Below are 16,277 nucleotides of genomic sequence, written 5' to 3'. Positions count from 1 at the left end.
TCCCTGGTGGTCTAGTGGTTAGGATTCGGCGCTCACACCGCTGCGGCCCGGGTTCGATTCCCGGTTGGGGAACACAACATTATAGGTTAAGTCCAAGCTAATCAAATACGAACCACTGATATCAACCAATGTCCAAGGATTCAACGTCAAGTTAAATAACGAAAAAAAGTAGACATCCATGTTAAATCTTTACAGCGAAATGTCAAGAATATGACATTTTCCAAAAAAATTTGCTGTTAAAAAACTTGATTTCTCAATGTAACATTGTTTATTGTGAGTACAGTTTCCTGGTGGTCTAGTGGTTAGGATTCGGTGCTCTCACCGCCGCGGCCCGGGTTCGATTCCCGGTTAGGGAACACTTAATTATTAGTGATGTCCAAGCAAATCATTTACGAACCACTGTGTTAAGTGATAGCAAAGTATGCAACGGCAAAGTGAATAATCAATAAAAGCCGATATCCATGTTCCCCTATTACTGCGAAATGTCAAGAATATGAAATAGATAACATAATTTAGCTGTTAAAAACCAGCCTTCTGAAAGTCACATTGTTATTCAATACTACAACTCCCTGGTTGTCTAGTGGTTAGGATTCGGCGCTCTAAACGTCGCGGCCCGGGTTTGATTCCTGGTTAGGAAAAAAACTACTTAGGTGATGTCCAAGTAAATCAAATATGGACCACTGTTGTCAACCAATGTCCGTGCATTCAACGGGAAATTGATTAACGAAAAAAAGTAGACATCGATGTTAAACCTTTACAGCGAAATGTCAAGAATATGAAATTTTCAAAATCATTTAGCTGTTAAAAACCAGCCTTCTCAAAGTCACATTGTTATTTGATAGTACAGCTCCCTGGTGGTCTAGTGGTTAGGATTCGGCACTCTCACCGCCGTGGCACGGGTGTGATTCCCGGTTAGGGAACACAACTTGTTAGGTGATGTCCAAGCAAATCAAATACGAATCACTGTTGTCAACCAATGTCCATGTATTCAACGGCATGTTGAATAACGAAAAAAAGTAGACGTCCATGTTAACCCTTTACGGCGAAATGTCAAGAAAATGAAATTTTCAACATAATTTAGCTGTTAAAAAACTTGCTTTCTCAATGTAACATTGTTTATAGAGGCTACAGCTCCATGGTGGTCTAGTGGTTAGGATTCGGCGCTCTCACCGCCGCGGCCCAGGTTCGATTCCTGGTTAGGGAACACAACATTACCCCTCACCCCCGTACCTTTGGCCCATCCTGGGGGATGTGAAGGCGATGGAGGACATGCTGGGAGAAGGCCCTCAACATCCCCTCCGTGTGACACTCAGAGATCTGGAACACAAGCACAAGCCTCTTTATATTCATTTATAGACAGATGTCTGGATTGTGAGTCAAACCGGATCACATTACATTGTTAGCTCAACACCTATACCTCAACAAATGTTTTCAGAGACCGAATCTGGTCAGGATGCTGACGTGAAGGGGGGAGTGGCTTAATTGCGGGGAAAGAAGCAGCTGTGGCTGGTGAGCTTGATAAGGTAAAGGACATACAATGTGTCCTTTACCTCATTGAATATACATCACGTATTTACTGATGTATGCTTGGCTCTCCCTCCCATAGTGAGACTGGGTTTGTCGTCAGAGGAATCCTGGGGAACACCTAATACAGTGGGGGCCTGACAGCTGAGTCTGCAGCCACACTATTAGCCCCATGCTCACCGATTCAATCCCAGATATGTTTTACTTCCCCCTCACACCAATTCTATGAATACATGCAGGACTATGTCTCTAAACATGACTCAACTGGAGGCAGCAATAATGAGCCTCCACTTTAAACCCTAGCAATAAATATTTCAAAGCTCAAGGTGGGTGCCCCAGGCCTTCACACATTCTAAAGATGTCAACTTTACACAAAAAACCTTGGAATTAACCTTTAAATGACATGACCAGTAGTCGGGGGTTTAAATACATTGCATAAACAGTTTGTCCCGAAAATTGCCTGTTTATGGACAAAGAAAACAATGGCCTGAAACAAGGAAGAAAGCAGTCTGATAAATTCTGTTTGATATAGAAGTAACACAAATCCTGGGTTACTGGGTTCAAAACAAAAGTGATAAATGACAACATTCCCTGTATCCATATAAATGTATAAATGCAAGTCATTCTGAATATCTCTGTCTCTCTCTCCCTTTCTGGTAACTTACCAGAGGAGTGTTGTTAAACAGACCATGTCTTATCCTGGGGAGGAGGGAAAAGATGGCGTCTGAAGCACACCTACCAGTAGGAATAGGAAACAGGATGATTAGCAAATGTTTCTCTGTGTGATATGAATAGGAAGTCAACTGTGCATTTTAAAAAAAAAAAAAACATAATAAATGATATAACTCAGAAAGTAGATAGTTGTTCCAGTAGCCACACTCCTATTGCCTTTCAAAAAAAAAGAATACCCATTTGTAGTCAATGTGATTCATAATATTGAAGTGTTACAATAACAATCACGAGCTCATTGATTAAAATGTCATCATACTTTTTTAAGCATTATTCCTCGTAAACGTGACCAGTAGCTCTGAATCACTAACATAGTTTCAAAGAACTCTAGCAGATGTGTATATATATATATATATACAGTATATTTATCCCAAAAGTGTTCCCTTCATGGAACGTCCGAGCAGCGCGAGTCCCTCAGGTTATTCTCCTTCTCCCGACTCTCACCTCAGGCCACGTTTATACGTAGCAGGGTATTTATAGAAACAAATATTTCCCCCCCTCCGTTTTCAAAAATAACATTGTGCACACAATATCGTTTTCAAAAAAGTTGTTAACATCAAAACGCAGAAATACGCCGTCGAGTGCAATTAAAGCCATGCAAGCCAAACAGAATTCGCAGAATCAGCAACAACGAATAACACAAGCGTCTTCCTGTAACAAACAAACTGTAAACATAGGGCCTGAGGCCCCATTTACACGAAGGGAAAACGCAGATATTTCCACGCGGTTTGGCCTCTCATTTACACGAAAACGCAGTTTTTGTCTAAAAACTCCGGCCAAAGTGGAGATTTCTGAAAACGCCGGTTATGTGTTGTCGTGTCAACGTGGAGAAACGGGGTTTTAGGTTCTGAGCGTCACATTATGCGCCAGGAAATACTTAACGTCATATGAGCGCCCTATGTTTACAGTTTGTTTGTTACAGGAAGACGCTCGTGTTATTCGTTGTTGTTGATTCTGAGGATTCTGATTGGCTTGCATGGCTTTATCCTTCTCCCTTTTTTTTTATCATTGGTTTATTGGCCTAATCTGAGGAGAAATCTATGCCATAAACAGAAATATTATGGGCCTTTATTACACAGGTCTTCTCAATGCCGTGGAACGCTCCGTTCACTTGCATGGGTAGTAGTCCGGTGACTTGTCAAGCCCAGCGTCTTCCGTTGCTAAGCGACGTCTTCGCTGCGTGTCGGTGTCCTGTTCGCCCTGTCGGGGCTTATTTTCCCGATAATGACCGGCGTTCTATACATTATCCCTTACATATATATTTAGCAGAGTAGGCATAGTAACAAATGTGTACAAAGTTACATATGTATTAAAAAAAAAAGTCGGTTGAAATCGGGCTCGGGCTCATAATTACGGTTAATGTGTCGGTTGGGTCGGGCCGGGCTCGGACAGAACGTGCACGGGCTCGAGCCGGGTCGGGCTTGATTTTATGGGCCCGATCTAAGCTCTACTACACTGCCGCCCATAGGTTTGGCATAGTTATAATGGCGCTCGACGGCGTATTTATGCGTTTTGATGTAAACGACAACTTTTTTGAAAACGATGCTGTGTGCACAATGTTCTTTTTGAAAACGGAGGGGGGGATAATGGTCAACTATCCAAATATATTAATTTCAATTATTGTGTACATCTTAGTAAACACAAAAATGTAAATGCTAATAGCAAACTTTTGTATCAGAAGTTAAGAGATGTTAACCTATACATCTCCTGACAGTACATAAACATCTGTTGACTGATAATATAACTAAAACTGCCAGAAGACATACGTCAAATTTCCTTTCATTGACAGAATTCTGGAATTTCTGTGCATCATCCCCTGTATTCCTGAAGTGTAGCTGTCAGCACGTCACACATTCTAAAAAAAATAGTGCATTGACCACATGACCTCAGGTCCCTGTTGGTCTAGCTGTTAGGATTCTGCGCTCTCACCGCCACGGCCCGGGTTTGATTACCGGTCAGGGAACTCAACTCTATGTCTGAAATTAATTTAAAGGAACTTAATACCTGACTCATTGCAGCACTTCCTCTAAGTATGTACTGGTCTGGCACTTTATGTAAACGTATTGTATGTTGTATTTCCAGGCCCATCTAAATCTAAATGAAATGACTCTTAACAATGTCCTCTGCCCAGTCTACTCTATATCAGCCAGGATGAACCCAACATAGCTCATTGATGTTCTAGTGGTTAGGATTTGGGGCTCACACCGCCGGGGCATGCGTTTCATTCCCAGTCAGGGAACAATGATTTGGAAGAGCTTTCTCTTTTCAACACATGTGGGACGCAAACCATGAATAAGAATTAAGTACCTGGGCTGATCTATCATTTATAGATATGTCTTAAGTCATAGAATTGTACTTCATGGTGGTCTTGTAATGAAAGGTAATGAAAGCCATAATGACCACTTTTTGTTTCGAGCATTCGGTAACTTTAAGTTACGTCACTCTGCATCAGAGGTTACTGTGTCTTTCTACTGGACATTTAGGGAGCACTTGAACATTGTGCAGTTTATCTTGCATTACCAAGATTGCAGCGGACTCTTGTGATCTCCCTCAGCCGCCAGTGATGCTCTGCTCAGACTGCAGTGCCCTCCCATCTCTCTGTGTGTCTCAGCTTATACCTGCACCGCAAACACAAGGTGGGTTCACACAGGGAAACAGAACAATACTTTCGCTGTAAACTCCTGGCATTCACCAATGTCAAGATAAGGCAGTTGCATAACAAAATGGATGAGTTACAAGCCAACGTTAACCACATGCATGAATACAGAAGTGCCTTTATTCTTGCTTTCACCGAAACGTGGTTAAATAAGAACGATGAAGAAAGCACAACGCATATTGATGGCTTCGCACCCCCTCTCTCGACCGGGACAGTGAGCGCACCGGTAAACAACATGGTGGCGGTGTGTGTCTCTATGTTAACACCCGCTGGTGCTCCACAGTTGTAGTGAGAGAGAAACTGTGCACCCCTGACATCGAGCTGCTGGCTGTCTCCCTACGACCCTTTTACCTCCCTAGAGAGTTTCCTCAACTTTTTATCATGCTGGCTTACATACACCCCAGAGCAAACGCAGTTACTGCCACTGAGCACATCACAAGCTCATTAAATAGACTAGAACACATCTCACCAGACTCCCCAAAATTCATCCTGGGTGATTTTAACCACTGCTCTCCTGATAAATCACTCAAAGGCTTTCAACAATATGTAACATGCACCACTCGCCGTGGGAGGACACTGGATAAATGCTATGGCTCTGTACCAGATGCTTTCAGGTCCATAGCCCTCCCCCCTCTTGGCACTGCCGACCACGACACCATCCTGCTTGCTCCAGCTTACATACCTGTCATAAGGAGGGCAAAGAAGGTTATTGAAAACATCAAGCAGTGGACTAGCGACAGCATCCAAGCGCTGCAAGGATGCTTTGAATCCACTGACTGGAATAACCTCCTAACCCCTTCAAACGACATGGAGGAGCAAGTGGACACCGTCTCATCTTACATCAACTTCTGTGTGGACAACATCATCCCCTCCAAAACGGTCACCATCTTCCCAAACAATAAGCCCTGGATTACAAAAGAACTGAAGGAAATTCTTAACAAGAAAAAAAGGTTTCTCTTCACTGGCTCAGAGTCTGAAAAGAAGGAGGTCAACAGGGAAGTTAAGCGCGCCATAAAAACTGCTAAGTTGAAGTACAAGAACAAGGTTGAGGAAAAATGTATCCAGGGGAACCTCCGCTCAGCCTGGCAGGGCCTCAAAACCATGGCTGCTGTTAACACCGTTGCTACCAACCACAAAACCATCCAGGTGGCGGGTAGTAGCTCTACATCTCTCCCTAACGACCTCAACTCCTTTTTCACCAGGTTTGAGACTGACAACTCCACCCAACTGGCAGATACATTAACAACACTGAAACCTGGTGACTCCTCCACACTCACCTTTAAAACAGAGGAGGTGGTTAGAGCCCTCAGGAAGACCAGGGAGAACAGCTCTCCTGGCCCAGACAACATCAGTGGCCGCGTCCTGAGGTTCTGTGCTGAGCAGCTGGGGGGAGTGTTCCAAACCCTGTTTCAGAGATCCATGGACACCAGCACAGTCCCCCAGCTGTGGAAACACTCTATAGTCATCCCCATCCCAAAGAAAAGCACCATCAACACTCTGAACGACCTCAGGCCTGTGGCCCTCACATCCCTGGTGATGAAGGCCATGGAGAGGGTTGTTAAAAAACACATCCTCACTGTAACCGACACCCTGATGGACTCACTACAGTATGCTTACCGCGCAGGCAAAGGTGTGGACGACGCAAAAGCATTCATCATTGACACGGTACACAAACATCTGGAGCGGCCCAACACATCAGCCAGACTCTTGTTTATAGACTTCTCCTCTGCATTCAATACACTACAGCCCCACATCCTGGCGAACAAACTCACCTCCTACTTCCATCTAGACGACCAGCTCATCCGGTGGATAATGGACTTTCTAACCAACAGGTCACAGAGAGTCCGGGTCAACAACACCTTCTCTGACCTCCGACACACCTCGACGGGCTCCCCTCAAGGCTGTGTGCTCTCACCTCTGCTCTTCATCCTCTATACAGATGACTGCAGATCCACACAGCCTCAGTGTCACCTGGTGAAGTACGCAGACGACACAGTGCTCCTGTCCCTGCTCTCAGGTCCTTCACAGCACTATGGATCAGCTCTCCAGGAGTTTGTGGAGTGGTGTGACAGCTCATGCCTTGAGATGAACGTGAGTGAGACCAAAGAGATGGTGGTGACCTTTTCTAAGAGGCAGAGAGAGCTGGCCACAGCATCCATCATCTCAATCCACGGGAGGCCGGTGGAGCTGGTGGAGGAGTATAAATACCTGGGCACCATCTTCGACAGCCAGTTGAAAACACTGAAGAGATCCTTAGGAAGTGTCATCAGCGGAAGTATCTCTTAAGTAGGGATGGGAATCGAGAACCGGTTCTTGCTCAGAACCGGTTCGGAGTCAACCGATTCCTTGGAATCATTGGCAAGCCTGCTTAACGATTCCGCTTATCGGTTCCGGTCGCGGCAAATGCGTCGTGACGTCACACACACGCTGCTTTGATTTGGTTCAGAACGCAGCAAACATGTCGCCGCCGAGGAAGAATCGCATTGTGCGTTCACACCAAACGCGACGGGGCGACACGATCCCATACAAAGTCAACGTAGAGACGCGTATAAGGGCGAATTTTTCACGGGAGAAAACCGGCGACAAGTTTTTGTCGTGATGACAGCCAATCAGCGTTCAACAGCGTGATAACTGAGTGACATGTGTAACGTAACAGCCAATCAGCGTTCAGCCGTCAAACTCAGTGCAGTGCAGTCCGGGTGAACCGCGGAATGGAGGAGAAAGTGATTGTTGCAGTTTGCGACTCCCGGAGCTCTATATATAATAGTATATAATATATTATATAATATATTATAATTGTATATATAATATCACGGCCAACAGCTCTGTCGCCTCCGGATGGCCGTAGCGTGGGGAGCTCTCATAGGGATTGGGCTTCTCGGGGTTTGTTTACCGGCATTGCTATGGTTTCCGGTCTTGTGTGTTCCAACGGTTTATTAGGTAGGCCCATCTAATAAATCTCTGTCTAATCAATGCTTCATTTTGTTTATGTCAGTTTACTTTTGTTACAAGTTGAATGCAAATGAGCACTGTTAGAATTCCAAAAGGCACAAGCTCTTACTTGGCTGTTTTCAGTCTGTGTTTTAGTTGTATGGCACATAATGATGGCATTTGGGCTTAAAAAGCGAAACATATATTTTTTCCGTCTAGACCAATTGATTTGAAAATGTACAATTTCCTAATACTAGAAGCACTTCTGATCAGATATTAAAGAGATGTAATGCAAACAAACACATTTATACTTATTTTCTCACCCAATGAGAATCGATAAGAGAATCGATAAGGAATCGGATCGATAATCGGAATCGGAATCGTGAAATTCTTATCAATTCCCATCCCTACTCTTAAGGAAACTAAATTCCTTTGGAGTCAGCAAAAACATACTGCTTACTTTCTATTACTCCTTCATTGAAAGCATCTCTGCATTTTCTATAACTTGCTGGTTCCACTCCATCACCCTTCAAAACAGAAACCGCCTGGAGAGTACGGCCAGAGTTTGCTCTAAAATAATTGGACTTTCAATAAGAACTCTCTCCTCCATCCACGACCAGCAAACACTCCGGTTAGCCAAAATAATTATGCAGGACCCCTCACACGCTCTACACCCCGCCTTTGAGTGGCTCCCCTCAGGGCGCCGACTACGCTGCCTCGGCTGTAGGACACAGAGGAGAAAAGCAACCTTTGTTCCCAAGGCTGTTCACCTCCTCAACTCCTCCTAAACCCCCCACCCGGGCTTGTGCCCTCCCCACATGGACTGGTGAAGCCGTGTTTGTTTTTGTTTGTTTTTATTTGTTTTTGTTTGTTTTTGTTTGGACATGGCCCTGTCCTTTTTAATGCTGCTGCTATGTGCCCTCAATTGCCCCCTGGGGACAAATAACGTTTTTTTTTTATTTGAATTTGAATGACCTTTCGTGACCTCTGCGCGGGCTCCGTAAGTCCAAGTAAAGGTTGGTCGCCTGACAGAACCGAGTGTGGCGGCTGCACTGTAACGATGAATCCCCCTATAATTAAAAACAGAACTTTATTTAATTGCATGAGGCCCAGTGTTTTCCACACCAACTGAACATCTTGACCAATATATTCAAGCAATCAGCCACGAGAGGCCGTGGCTTACCGCGATGTACCAACCGATAGGGGGCGATGTTGCTCTGAAACCCCCTAGCTGTTAATCAGGCCGTCAAGTGGCTTAATGCTTGAATTTAACAGTTATTAAAACAGTTACTAAAAACTACCTCGTAAGATTTCATAAAGTAAACACACAGCAAAAGAAAATGTGGCGATTTATTGAATTTGTATTAATACAAAAAAAATTCACATGCGAAACAGATCTGTGTTAATAGAGGATTTTACTACGCCTTTGAGCCAATCAGAATCAAGGACCGGAACTATACGTTTTATTAAGCCACTGCATTGTTGAATATACGGTCAAATACATAGTTATGTTTAGTAGATGTTTTCTTGACAAGGAAAAAAAATAAAATAAGCTGATTCAGCCAAAAAATAATGTTATAGCTGAAAGTATTTAAGATGCAATCATTGTTGGTAACTGTGGTATAACCTGAACAAACCATGACGGGGTGTCCTGTTATTGGAAATAATGTACAACCTTATTGAAGGACAAACAATAATAACAGGATAACCCAGCATGGTTTATCCCTTACATACAAACGTTTTACATACTGAGTCCATAGTGCTCCGTCTTTATGTACAACATCTGTGCTACTGTTTGTTCCTGTTGACTCCTGTGCATCCTGCGGAACAGAGGATATGAGTGAACTAGAGCCCGACCGATATAGAATTTTTAAGGCCGATACCGATACGAATATTTTGTGATTTAGAAATCCGATACGCCGATATATCGGCCGATATATATATATATATATATATATATATATATATATATATATATATATATAAAAAATCCAGAAATGCGCAACAAAACAAACACATTTCCCTAACATTGGTTATTTGTAGTTATACTTTAAATCCTTTAAATCCTTACCTTTTCACTCTCAGCTAACACGTAACAACAGCAAAACTGGACATGGTAGTCATGAATTAAGTCATGCTTATCGACTTTAGAGAATTGATGGGGATGTTCTTTTAATTGTTATTCAAGCAATGTATGTCTCGTGACAGTTGCCAACTTACCACGAACACACTTGCACACATGAACAACACCGATGATCTCCGTCGATCTCCGTCATTCACTCTGCCTAACTCTGGCTGAATCAGCGGGTTTGGGCGTTAGACCAACTTTTTTTTATTTTTTATATTCATTTATCGGCCATTATAAATGCCGATACCGAATAGTTTGAAAAATGCCTAATATCGGCCGATAATATCGGCCTGCCGATATATCGGTCGGGCTCTAGAGTGAACTCACAGGTCTGCTAGCTGCGCATAGAGTCTCCATCTCAGAGAGCCGCTCCCTGACGTAACCAAAGTCTCCCTGCTTCCAAAACAGATCCCGGGCTGCTTCCACCGTCGGAGCCCTGTAGGGGTTTAACATCAGATACTGAAGATTAATAAATTCTATAATTAGTTAGATTACAGTTCTAAAATACCACATTGTCTTTTGTGATAATTAAATGTATGAATAATTTTCACAATAATTAGTGTTTCTTTCCCACGGCTCACATCACATTTACATCACATTTTGTCACATTTGTTGAAATTCTCTTAATATCCCGACAGCAATAAATAAATCATATGCTCCAAAAAAAAAAAAAGGGGGTAATTAAATGGGGTCTGTGGCTGTTCCAAGCCTGTTAGAAACCTGTCCAATCATTTAATTGGCTTACCTGATGGTGTACCTACCTACCCGGCTACCTGTGCACAATAATTGGACCTGATGCTAAAGCTAGCGGGCTAGAGTAGTTCTTCGGGGAGGGGATTTGGAGGGAAGCCTGGTATTTCTTTTAGTTGGATACTAGTTGGATAAATCTAGCTAACCCTTCAATTTGAGACCAATTTGAGGCTTTAAGAGATTCTGAGGGAAAAGTTAGAGCAAGGCAGCCAGGAGTCGAGCCTGGAATCTTCTGATCCGTAGTCAGACGCGTTATCCGTTGCGCCAAGAAAGCTGAGTGTTAGTCGAGGTAAAGTACCTTGATATACCAAGAAACATGCTGACTTTCATCGTATCAAATCCCGGTAGATCCTAATTCGTTATGATCATAATATGACTACTGTACATTCATATTGTCAGAAACATGTCCAGATCCTTATGCAAACGAATAATAATGTTGTATCAAATATATATCGTTGCCGGTCGTCGCTGTGTTCACCAATGAAACTAAACCATGCCGGTGTAGCGGTATCGTAATTCACTATGTGTATGATGGATGGTGCGTGCCCCCTTTAAGGGAAGGGGGTGTGTGACCCACCTGGGTGGTGCGACGCATGACTTAAGGGACGCACCTCTGGCTGTGCGTGGTTCTGTGTTTGGGGAAATAAATCCTTCTTGTGGTATTTTCACCGGCAATCAAGTCTCCGTCTTAATTTCATTACGATCTCCTACACCGGTGTGTTTAGTGCCCGTTTTATTAAAGCATTAAGAGGCCATGTTAACAGTGATTATAGAGATGTTAATATCACTGTAAAACATAGTGTCTAAGTGATCAGGTTCCTTCTAAATGCTGTCCAAGGCAATTTAAAGATGTTTACCACAAAAAATAACAATGTGCATTGAGCCAGGGTTCAGATATTGACTCTATATTTTGTAAATTTATAGCAGAGTGGCGCAGTGGGAGCGTGCTGGGCCCATAACTCAGAGGTCGATGGATTGAAACCATCCTCTGCTATAATCAGTTATTTTCAATGATTCAGTCTTAAAATGAATAGCATTTAAAATCAGAATCAAGAATCCTGTGCTGCAGTACGTGTGGACTACCCAACACGTATTGCCCACATCAGACGCCGTGATGGCAATTTAAAGATGTTTACCATAAAAAATAACAATGTGCATCGAGCAAGGGTTTAGATATTGACTCTTTATTTGGTACATTTTAAGTAGAGTGGCGCAGCGGAAGCGTGCTGGGCCCATAACCAAGAGGTCGATGGATTGAAACCATCCTCTGCTAGCAGGAATACCTCAAATTGCATCAATCAATCAATCAATCAAATGAATTTTAATTACATTTTTAGTCTAGCCTCAATAGATAGCATGAAGTGTTCTACTCACAATATTAGAGATACATAGCGATCATTTTAAATCAAATATCCGTTACGAAGATGATTGAGCGTGGGATTGGTAGCGAGACTGGGGTGGATTGAAAAATAAAGAACGAGTATACCTATACCTTATTCTTATGTATTTCAGACCTTGCTAATGCTTGGTTGGTCGTTCATTTCTTTGGTCTAGTCTCATATTGTAAAAACACGTTTGCCCCAGTGGCCTAATGGATAAGGTACTGGCCTCCTAAGCCAGGAATTGTGGGTGCGAGTCCTGTCGGGGATGATTTGAAGCAGAGTGGCGTAGCGGAAGCCTGCTGGGCCTATAACCCAGAGGTCGATGGATCTAAACGATCCTCTGCTATGATTAGATAATTTCAATGGTTCAGTCTTAAAAATGAATAGCATTTAAAATCAGAATCAAGAATACTGTGCTGCAGTATGTGTGGACTACCCCACACGTATTGCCCACATCAGAAGCCGTGATGGCAATTTAAAGGTGTTTACCACAAAAAATAACAATGTGCATTGAGCCAGGGTTTAGATATTGACTCTTTATTTTGGAAATTTTAAGCAGAGTGGCGCAACGGAAGCGTGCTGGTCCCATAACCCAGAGGTCGATGGATTGAAACCATCCTCTGCTAGCAGGAATACCTAAAGTTGCATCAATCAATCAATGCAATGAATTGTAATTAAATTTTTAGTCTAGCCTCAATAGATAGCATGAAGTGTTCTACTCACAATATTAGAGATACATGGCGATCATTTTAAATCAAATATCCGTTACGAAGATGATTGAGCGTGGGATTGGTAGCGAGACTGGGGTGGATTGAAAAATAAAGAACGGGTATACCTATACCTTATTCTTATGTATTTCAGACCTTGCTAGTGCTTGGTTGGTCATTCATTTCTTTGGTCTCATATTATAAAAACATGTGTGCCCCAGTGGCCTAATGGATAAGGCACTGGCCGCCTAAGCCAGGGATTGTGGGTTTGAGTCCCGTCTGGGGTGATTTGAAGCAGAGTGGCGTAGCGGAAGCCTGCTGGGCCCATAACCCAGAGGTCGATGGATCGAAACCATCCTCTGCTATCATCAGTTCTTTTCAATGGTTCAGTCTTAAAATGAATAGCATTTAAAATCAGTATCAAGAATCCTGTGCTGCAGTACGTGTGGACTACCTCACATCAGTAGCCGTGATGGCAATTTAAAGATGTTTACCACATAAAATAACAATGTGCATTGAGCCAGGGTTTAGATATTGACTCTTTATTTTGTAAATTTTAAGCAGAGTGGCGCAGCGGAAGCGTGCTGGGCCCATAACTCAGAGGTCGATGGATTGAAACCATCCTCTGCTAGCAGGAATACCTAAAATTGAATCAATCAATCAATCATTGAAATGAATTGCAATTACATGTTTAGTCTAGCCTCAATAGATAGCATGAAGTGTTCTACTCACAATATTTGAGATACATGGCGCTCATATTAAATCAAATATCTGTTACGAAGATGATTGAGCGTGGGATTGGTAGCGAGACTGGGGTGGATTGAAAAATAAAGAACGAGTATACCTATACCTTATTCTCATGTATTTCAGACATGGCAAGTGCTTGGTTGGTCGTTCATTTCTTTGCTCTAGTCTAATATTGTAAAAACATGTGTGCCCCAGTGGCCTAATGGATAAGGTACTGGCCTCCTAAGCCAGGGATTGTGGGTTAGAGTCCCGTCTGGGGTGATTTGAAGCAGAGTGGCGCAGCGGAAGCGTGCCGGGCCCATAACCCAGAGGTCGATGGATCAAAACCATCCTCTGCTATGTTTAGATCTTTTCAATGGTTCAGTCGTAAATTGAATAGCATTTAAAATCAGGATCAAGAATCCTGTGCTGCAGTACGTGTGGACTACCCCACATGTATTGCCCACATCAGAAGCCGTGATGGCAATTTAAAGATGTTTACCACAAAAAATAACAATTTGCATTGAGCCAGGGTTTAGATATTGACTCTATAATACGTAAATATAAAGCAGAGTGGCGCAGCGGAAGCGTGCTGGGCCCTTAACCCAGAGGTTGATGGATCGAAACCATCCTCTGCTAGCAGGATTACCTAAAATAGCATCAATCAATCAATGAAATGAATTGCAATTACATTTTTAGTCTAGCCTCAATAGATCAAAACCATCCTCTGCTATAATCAGACTGTTTCGAAGTTTCAGTCTTAAAATGAATAGCATTCAGAATCAAGAATCCTGTGCTGCAGTACGGGTGGACTACCCCACACATAGACCGCTGAACCGGCCGGGCCAGGGGGGCCGTGCAGGCGCGTCGTTAGACCTGGGCATTCGGGGCTATAGCCCCGGATCTTTTGGGATCAGCCCCGGATCTCAGCCGTAAAAAATAAATAAAAAAATTGTATATATATACATATATATAGCTGCTTTCATACACGTAAGTACTGGCTGCTCTTCTGAATATATGCTGCATCGTTGCAGCAACATTGAAGACGATCGCGTTGACTTCTGCGGTCCGTTCTGCCTCCATGCTGTCTGCGTCAAACCAAAACAAACCTGAGTGACAGCGGCCGCACTTATCCCGCCTCCTGCAAATGTACGTAATATCCCTCCCCTTGCAATGCCGGCGCTGGCACTGGCTGCGGGAGCAAGATGTTATTCAAACAAAAATGCATCGTTTTATTCTTTCATTACACAATTTCTTTCATTCTTATAAATAAAAAAATAATATAAATAGGCCTACATATATAAATCTAGCCAACTTGTCAATCAAAATTAGTCTTGTCTTGTCTCTCTAGTGGTTGTTCATTCTAAAACACTACAATCTTTTGAGAAGCAAATGGTTGCAGCCTCTATAGGCTTACTGTGGCGCTGATGTGAGTAGGCTACTGTATGCATGCAATACTACTGCTCATAGTAATATCGGAGAGGGTTGAGAAACAGTGGGTTGACAATCCATTCTGGTACCTCATTTTGAAATTCCCCAAAAAAGAAACTTCACATAGGACTGTCTTTCCATTTTTAATACATTGCTTTGGAGGTTTTCAATCCCACATCCCACTGGTTTGATTTTACCTAAGAGAAAAATGTTTATTTTTTAAAGCATCCACAGCAGCCATAATAATGAGATTATGAGACAATGAGAATGAAGCGGCAACAGTGTGAATGTGCAGAGTGAGAGAGATGGCTTCAATGGATGACCAGGGATTGGTGGTGGCGTTACCCAGGAAGGGCGGCTGTAGTTAACTGCAAGCAACAGAACATGAATAGTGAAGTGGAGGAAGGAGTCGAAATGAGACTTCATTAACAGATTCATGTACAGCTCAGATTTATATGGAGATAAGCTTCTTAAACAACGTGTATACAGCATAAGCAAGTAACAGAAACAGTCTGGGAAGATTATTTTTTCATTATTTAAAGCTACATCCTGGTTACACGTCGCGCGATAGCGCATATCATTTCATGCAAGCGAGTGTTTACTTCCTGGTTACAGGTCGCGCGATAGCACATATCATCTCATGCGATCTTAAAGAGAACTTGACGTGAACAGTTTAGGAATGCATATTCCGGGAAAACATTAGAACTCTGAAATGCTGACTAAATATAAAGCATGTTTTTATCTGTAACATTAAACCTACACTGACAATAAGTAATAACTTAAAAATGAAACATAAAAGCAGACCACTACTTACTTGCCGTTGCCTGGCTGGGGGAGAAAGGTCCGTCGGAGCAGCGATGGCTTCTTGACATCGGGTAGGTGCACGCAGGCTATATCTATAGCTATTCTAATGTCTTATTTTTGCCCTGGCGCTCGGCATAGGCGACCTATGTGTTGGGGGCGCCCTTAATTAATTAATCGATACATTAATTAATTAATTAATTATTTAATTAATTAAGATACCGTAGCAGCAGGAGTCAGGACGGTGCTCCCCCCGGGCTAAAGCCCCGGATGTTTTCAATTGCTAACGACGCGCCTGGGGCCGTGGCCCGGGTAACTTTTTGAAATGATTATTAAAAAAATAAATGAATGTTGGCCTGCAAGTTTTTTTTTCAACTCAAAACCTGTCGACAAGATCAAACTTAAACACAACCCATGCTGTAATAATTTAATCAATGGTATTTCTAAACCAATATTGTTCACGTCACACGTCATGCATGAATGTTGCAAAATGTAGACCTATAACTGCGCAG

At 42.8% G+C, this 16,277-nt stretch overlaps 2 non-coding genes across 2 annotated transcripts; both read left to right on the top strand.

The window, feature by feature from the left end:
* trnav-cac (transfer RNA valine (anticodon CAC)) lies at positions 1–72 on the top strand. Its single transcript has one exon. It is a non-coding gene; the product is annotated as a tRNA-Val (tRNA).
* Positions 73–13,742: 13,670 nt separating this feature from the next.
* On the top strand, positions 13,743–13,815 carry trnar-ccu (transfer RNA arginine (anticodon CCU)). The gene has a single exon. It is a non-coding gene; the product is annotated as a tRNA-Arg (tRNA).
* The last annotated feature ends 2,462 nt before the right edge of the window (positions 13,816–16,277 follow it).

This window comes from Gadus morhua, chromosome 15, assembly GCF_902167405.1.
Source record: "Gadus morhua chromosome 15, gadMor3.0, whole genome shotgun sequence".
NCBI lineage: Eukaryota > Metazoa > Chordata > Actinopteri > Gadiformes > Gadidae > Gadus > Gadus morhua.
Note: the sequence above shows the minus strand (reverse complement) of the source record. Positions and strands in the feature narration are given on the sequence as shown.